The 8,039-nt window shown below is 30.8% G+C and overlaps 2 pseudogenes; both read left to right on the top strand.

Annotated features, from left to right (window-relative positions):
• The first annotated feature begins 364 nt into the window (after window positions 1-364).
• Window positions 365-2,958, top strand: LOC116125868 (annotated as a pseudogene).
• A 1,551-nt stretch (window positions 2,959-4,509) lies between these two features.
• Window positions 4,510-7,517, top strand: LOC116125318 (annotated as a pseudogene).
• The last annotated feature ends 522 nt before the right edge of the window (window positions 7,518-8,039 follow it).

Raw genomic sequence — 8,039 nt, 5'->3', positions numbered from 1 at the left:
CTGGATTCTGCACCTAATAGCTCTTTCGGCTTCACTAGAAGTCAATATTTTTCTATAATGAATTCACAGACGTGATTTGACCACATTGCTTGATGAGAAGGGAATTCAAAATCTGATTTTAATCAACATATAATGACTCTCCATGCACCCCTTGACATGTGACGGATTGACAATAATTTTTTAAGATGAAATCAAACAAAAGTTTTTGTATTTTAATTATAAGATTTCGTATATTACTTTTCTTTTAATATATTTTCTATAGTGTTTATGGTATGATTAGGTGACTGCTCTTATATGTAACAAAAAACCAGGCCAGTGCCACCAACCCCTCCCTGTCTCTTATTCAATTTATAGTTTTTTTTTATATAAATATTAATTTTTTATTTCATCAGCAACTTCAGAGTAACTTGTACTGTATCCACAAAAAGGGGCTTCCGTGCCTATAAAAATAATATAAAATAAAACAAATCCACCGTCAAATCTCTATATAACTCTCTGCTCCTCTGCAACTTCATCATTAAAAAAAAAATTAAAAAAGGAAAAAAATGGGGAAGAGCAAGGTTCTTGTTGTTGGGGGCACGGGTTATATTGGGAGGAAACTTGTGAGGGCAAGTTTAGCGCAGGGACATATAACTTATGTTCTTCAAAGGCCGGAGATTGGCCTCGACATCGATAAGCTTCAAATGCTTTTGTCATTTAAGAAGCAAGGGGCTCGCCTCATTGAGGGCCTCTTTAAAAAAAGAAGGGGCTCGCCTCATCGAGGGCTCTTTTCAGATTACGGTAGCCTTGTGAAGCTGTGAAACAAGCTGACGTGGTGATTTCCGCCATGTCTGGAGACCATATTCATTCTCAGAGCCACAACCTTCTGTTGCAGCTCAAGCTGTGTGAAGCTATCAAAGAAGCAGGAAATGTTAAGGTATTGTTTTACTTGAAATTTGTGGTTCATTTAGTATATTTAGTAAAATTTATTACTAATTACAAGGAAAAAAAAACTTGATTAAATAATTTCAAATGTTTTTAATGAATAAATTAGAAGAACACAAAACCCTTCTATAACTCTAAATCAACGTCGGAATACTTATTATTATTATTAATTAATGTTCTCAATCTTAAAATTTATTTATTTCTTGTTCTAAAATTAATAATTTTACTCGTAATAAATTAAGGATGTCGTGTTGGTGAGTAATGACTCTCTAAAATTAAATTTTATAAGAATTAAGTGCATTTTCCATTAATTTTTTCTTCATTAGTTCAATCGGTATATCAGGTAATGTAAGGAAATAAGAATCATAGACCAATTGACAAAGAGGCTTCAAATAATTACATGTTGAATTAAGTTGAAACTTATGTCATTACTTAGAACTTATAAAACATAAATTAAGTTGAAAGTAACAACAATATATAAATTCAACATGTTTATATTTTGTAATCTTTCACAAAATGTGGCCAAAGATTTGTCGAATGAGATAACTTAAGAAACTGTCAAATTCATTAAGCGGTTTCAACCACAGTATGTGATGAAAAACTTGAAAGAGGATTAGGGTTCAAATTTCAAACTTATAGTTCATAATAATAGCAATAATAGAAGTTACAACATAGAATATAATGGAGTTAGAGTTAGCTTGTTTAGAGTAAAAAAGTATTGTATAGATTTAAACGATTCCTATTAAAATATAACGTAAAATTATTATAATTTTAAAAAAAACAGAACAATTCATAAATAAATAAAAAATTAAGCAAAAAAAAAAAAAAAAAACCTAGAAATTAAAACAATGCCATGCATGCATGGGCAGATTAAACCTAACAATCAAGACATGCCAAGCATGCCGGTGGTGTGCCTCGACCTAATTACATTAGACTTGATTGAGGCTAAGGATTTTTGTGACTGGTAAATCTCCTTTTTTGTTTTTTTTTTTTTTTTTTTTTAAGAATTAAAATTCAGTTGGCTTGTTAAATTTTCTTTTACTTTTTTTAATCTCAAATTTAGATTTCAAACCCATTTTTTTACAAAAAGAAAATTGTTTAGCCTTTTTTTGTTTATCTTTTTCTTTCTAATTAGAATTCAATAACTAAATTTACATAAATATTGCGACATTTATGTATTGATATTTATTTTAATGTAACGATAGACTCTTCAGAGATCAAAAATGGATTTTAGGGCATGTGAAGAAATCTAATAAAGAGATCTTGGACAAATTTTTTTTTTTTTTTTTTGGGTAGAGATTCTTGCTTCAGAATTTGGAATGGATCCATTGCGGATGGGAAATGCAATAGAACCAGGAAGAGTAATATTTGATGACAAAATGACAGTGAGAAAGGCAATAGAGGAGGCTAAAATCGCCTTACTTATATTTCTGCAAACTGTTGCTGGTTACTTCGCTCGAAACCTTTCTCAGATTGGCACACTCGTTCCCCCGAAACAGAAGGTTTTTATATACGGGGATGGCAATACTAAAGGTACAATCATAATTTAATTATCAATTCATATATAAAATATATTATATATATGGCAGGATTTATGCAAAAAGCAATCTGTAATTGCAGTTATTTTATGGACGAAGATGATGTAGCAACATATACAATTAAAGCAATAGATGATCCTCGTACGTTAAATAAAACAGTGTACTTGAGGCCACCAGAGAACATTTTCTCATAGAAAATTAGTTGAAATGTGGGAAAAGCTGAGTGGGAAGAAAACTAGAGAAAATCCATATATCTGGAGAAGACTTCCTAGCCTCCATGAAGGTATAAATTATTAAGTGGAAACAATAACTAAATGGTGTGTTGCATGCAGATATGGACGAAATAGGTCAAGTGATTGTAGGACATTGTTATCACATATTCTATGAAGGTTGTTTAACAAACTTTGAAATTGATGAAGGCCAAGAAGAAGCTTCAAAGCTTTACCCAGAGGTGAATTATACCAGGATCGATGACTACTTTAAACAATTTTTATGAAGATTTTATATATCAGCAGCCAGCAGTTTCATAACGTATATAAGCAATAAAAATTAAGTCTGCAGATTTTATTAATCTCTATCATCTCCATGAAGCTTTCCTGCTTGAGTCATTTATTTTGACTGTATTTCTTAATATGATTATGTTCCAGGCTATAGCAGGCCAAAATGTATTGTATAAATTATGTAATATATGCATGGGATTGGTGATTTATAGTCTGTGACACTAAATTATAATACATGGTATTAATTATTCATGAAATGAGATACTTATCAGAAGTGAAAATGCATTTAAAAACATTGATGATCTGTATGCTGAAAAGGGCCATCGTAGAATTAGAAAGGAGAGAGCAGCCTCATAAATAAAATAAAAGCCACCAATAATAAATGTTCAACTATTATCATGCCATAAGATAAGATGGGCCTTCGTCTCATTTAAATGCTTAATATGAGGCTTAGCTAATCATCTAATCTTCGTAACAATAAGTTCAACTCCAATCATCATACTGTGAAAGAATAAGTTGTTCTTGTATATATCATTACATTTGGAAGGAGATATATAACTGGAAAAAGGAGATCATTAAATTTTGCTATAAAGAACCATGATGTGAAGTTACGTTGCAGATTAAAATGTTATAATAGTGGTAATTAACATATCAACAACTATATTAACTGAGATGTCGAAATTGATTAAAATCCTTCCATCGATGCAGGATGATTCAGTATCAATGGCAACGTTGCTCATCCATACATTGTCAAAAAGCCCAGCTTCCACCAACTTCATTATCTCTTCCATTATATTATTAATTACGTGTCAACATATCCAACCCATCATCGTATTCACAATACAATTTTTTCTTCATGCTTTCAAGTACTCCGAAGACATTTTTAGACCTCCATTATTTAACCATATTCAATATATAATTTTAAACTTTATATATAGTTGGTGAAAAATAAAAAGAAGGCAAAGCAATCTGGAAGCCTCAATAAGAAAAAGTAGGATTTGACGATTGAACAAAGATTTTATGGTTGTGTACACCAGATATAGCATATTAAAGTCTTTGAATTTGATTGACTAATAATATTTATTCTTAAATTAAGAGAGAGAGAGAGAGAGAGAGATTTGAAGAAATTAAAACAAAACTTATGGTTGTAGAAGCGGATGAACTAAGCATGGCCACAACTGGATTCTGCACCTAATAGCTCTTTCGGCTTCACTAGAAGTCAATATTTTTCTATAATGAATTCACAGACGTGATTTGACCACATTGCTTGATGAGAAGGGAATTCAAAATCTGATTTTAATCAACATATAATGACTCTCCATGCACCCCTTGACATGTGACGGATTGACAATAATTTTTTAAGATGAAATCAAACAAAAGTTTTTGTATTTTAATTATAAGACTTCGTATATTACTTTTCTTTTAATATATTTTCTATAGTGTTTATGGTATGATTAGGTGACTGCTCTTATATGTAACAAAAAACCAGGCCAGTGCCACCAACCCCTCCCTGTCTCTTATTCAATTTATAGTTTTTTTTTATATAAATATTAATTTTTTATTTCATCAGCAACTTCAGAGTAACTTGTACTGTATCCACAAAAAGGGGCTTCCGTGCCTATAAAAATAATATAAAATAAAACAAATCCACCGTCAAATCTCTATATAACTCTCTGCTCCTCTGCAACTTCATCATTAAAAAAAAAATTAAAAAAGGAAAAAAATGGGGAAGAGCAAGGTTCTTGTTGTTGGGGGCACGGGTTATATTGGGAGGAAACTTGTGAGGGCAAGTTTAGCGCAGGGACATATAACTTATGTTCTTCAAAGGCCGGAGATTGGCCTCGACATCGATAAGCTTCAAATGCTTTTGTCATTTAAGAAGCAAGGGGCTCGCCTCATTGAGGGCTCGTTTTCGGATTTCGGTAGCCTTGTTGAAGCTGTGAAACAAGCTGACGTGGTGATTGCACCATGTCTGGGGTGCATTTCGGAGCCACAAACATGTTGCAGCTGAAGCTTGTTGAGGCTATCAAAGAAGCTGGAAACGTTAAGTATATAGTTTTTTTGTGGTTTAATTAATTATTTAGCTGAAATGGTAGATATAATACATGGTTGAGAATAAGAACTCCTGTTTAATTTCATCATTGTCTCTTATGTTCCTATAGAATCCAACCTATATTATAGTACTTATTTAAATTAGATTAGGGACGTATATTTGATCAAACAAAAGTTTTTAGTCATTAATCTTCAAGTTCTGAAGGAAATAAATGAAATGAAATTGTGGTTTCTAATTTATAGCTAAAAAAAATTAGAAAACGTTATTTCCTTCTCTGTCTCTCTAGATTTTCAGATTTTCATTATTTCGTATTATGCTGGAAAGCTTTTGCAAATTATACATAAACTTTCCCACATCAAATTTAATAAGATTAATTAATTGAGATTCTTTCTAATTTTTAAGGCTGATGTTGACAAGGATAGGTTAGAATAATGAGTGGATTATTGTCAATAATTGTAATTATCATGATAGAAATTTAATCCTTTTCTTAATGCACTCATTGTTTTCTTCACATTTTTATTGTTAGTGTTTGGTTGGTGATATTGATATTTATTATTATAATCACCAAATCACAGTTCTTCGACAAAGAGGCTTCCATCAACACAAACTAAAATTTATTATCAAATTTTAAAATATTAAGAGAATTTTTTAGCCCCATTATAAGTTTTTTTTTCTCCCATGCCACAATTAAATAGATGTAGCCTCCAATTACGAAGTTGATACAAAGACTACTATAATATTTAATTATTTAATTTTCCTTAACTTATAAAACAAGATAAATTTAATGTGTTTACAAATTTAGTGATGTCATAGGCGAAACATTGACAAACCAAATGTATTTAAGGACGTTAACTTTCAATAAAGTAGGTGATAATAATTTCAAAATAGATTCAAGCAACGCGGGGCTCAAAATCAAAGTACACCGCTCATTTGCGTACTATATTAAACATCAAAGTTCATTTCATATATATGTGTTATTTCATTTCCATATTGTTTATTTGTATAAAAAAAAAAAAAATTTGACTAACTTAGTCAAATTTTTATTTATAGTATACATTTGACATACCGAAAGCATTTTAAATACCACTTTTAGTTACATTGTCATGCATTAGGTGATGCTAATTGCATTATCATTAGTTTTTTATTAGTTTGACCTTTTATTATACTATTGGTTGTGACGGTGTTACCAAATATCTAAAAGATTAACATATTAAAATAAAGAGCATCCTTCAGTATTTTAAATATATAGAACAAATTTTTTATTAAATCTATAGATTTTAAATTTTAGGAGAGAGAATATGTTTTTTCAGAAGGAAACTTAATATAAGAGATAAATCTAAATAAAATATAAAAAACTTGTATTTATTATTAAAATTAGGATAGAGAGTGAAATTGTTCTCTAAATTGAGAACAAACTCAATTTTTTATATATTTTAAAGAATAAAGAGTCTGGTAGACTCTTGTTTCTATGGATGAACTTTTATAATAAAGAGCTTAGTATATAGAGTCTTTAGAGATGATCTTAGTAATCTTGTTTACTGATTTTACAAGGCTAGAATCTAACTTTATCTATCTAATGTGAGATGTAAAATACAATTATAGGCTATGAACAAAAATATGAGAAGCTTAAACTTTTTTTTTTTTTTTTTTTTTTTTTGGGTAGCGTTTCTTGCCTCAGAATTTGGAATGGATCCGGCACGGATGGGAAATGCAATTGAACCAGGAGAGTACATTTGATGAGAAAATGGTAGTGAGAAAGGCAATAGAGGAAGCTAAAATCCCTTCACTTATGTTTCTGCTAATTGTTTTGCTGGTTATTTCGCGGAAACCTTTCTCAACTTGGCAAGCTCGTCCCCCGAAAGAAAAGGTTTTAATATACGGGGATGGCAATAGCAAAGGTACAATTATAAGTTAATTTTCACCTAATTTATTTCAATGTTCCATAGAGAACTATTTAACTCTTTCATGCACAATTTTTGCATGCAGTTGTATATGGACGAAGATGATATAGGAACATATGCGATTAAGCAATAGACGATCCTCGTACGTTAAATAAAACAGTGTACTTGAGGCCACCAGAGAACATTCTTTCCCAAGACAATTATGAGATTTGGGAAAAGCTGAGCGGGAAGAAACTAGAGAAAGTTCATATTTCTAAAGAAGACTTCCTGGCTCCATGAAAGGTATGAATTAGCGAAACGATGACCAATTAATGGTTTTTCTCTAATAAAAAAGTAATTATTTTATAATTTGTGTTTGATGCAGTATGGACTATGCAGGACAAGTGGGAATAGGACATTTCTATCATATATTCTATGAAGGTTGTTTACAAACTTCGAAATTGGTGAAGGCCAAGAAGAAGCTTCAAGGCTTTATCCTGAGGTGAAATACACCCGGATGGATGACTACTTGAAAGAATATTTATGAAGATCTTATATTTCTGCAGTCAGCAGTTCATACAGTAAGGAATATTATAAGTAATAAAATTAAGTTTTCAAATTTTATTGATCCCTTGGATTGTAAAATTTTGCCCTCTATCATCTCCATGGAACCTTCCTGCTTTAGTCATTTCTTTTTTGCTTGTTTTCCAGTATGATTATGTTCCAGGCTACTATCCAATTACGGCATATTTGGAATGCCACCATGTATTGTACTGTATAAATTATGGAATACATGTAAGTGATTGGTGATTCGGATAATATTACTGTAGTACTAAATAATACATTGTATTAATTTATGAGTAAACATCTTTTTCTCACCCAAATAATGGTCTAACGATATTTTCTCACCCAAAACATTTTAAAATATAACTTTACTATCCAAACATTATATTTCATTAATAATTTTTGTTAAATATAGTAATATTTATTATGAAGACGAAAATGTACTTTAATATTTTACTTAACTAAATTACCAATTTGCCCCTAATGCTTTTAAATCAATGAGTAGCTGTTGAGATTTCAAAGTCGTTGCCGACATCTCTTGTGGGCTTTCTACCGGGTTTCTTTGCCTTTTCAGCTGACC

This window comes from Pistacia vera, unplaced genomic scaffold, assembly GCF_008641045.1.
Source record: "Pistacia vera cultivar Batoury unplaced genomic scaffold, PisVer_v2 Contig104, whole genome shotgun sequence".
NCBI lineage: Eukaryota > Viridiplantae > Streptophyta > Magnoliopsida > Sapindales > Anacardiaceae > Pistacia > Pistacia vera.
This window is presented reverse-complemented; position numbering and strand designations above follow the sequence as displayed.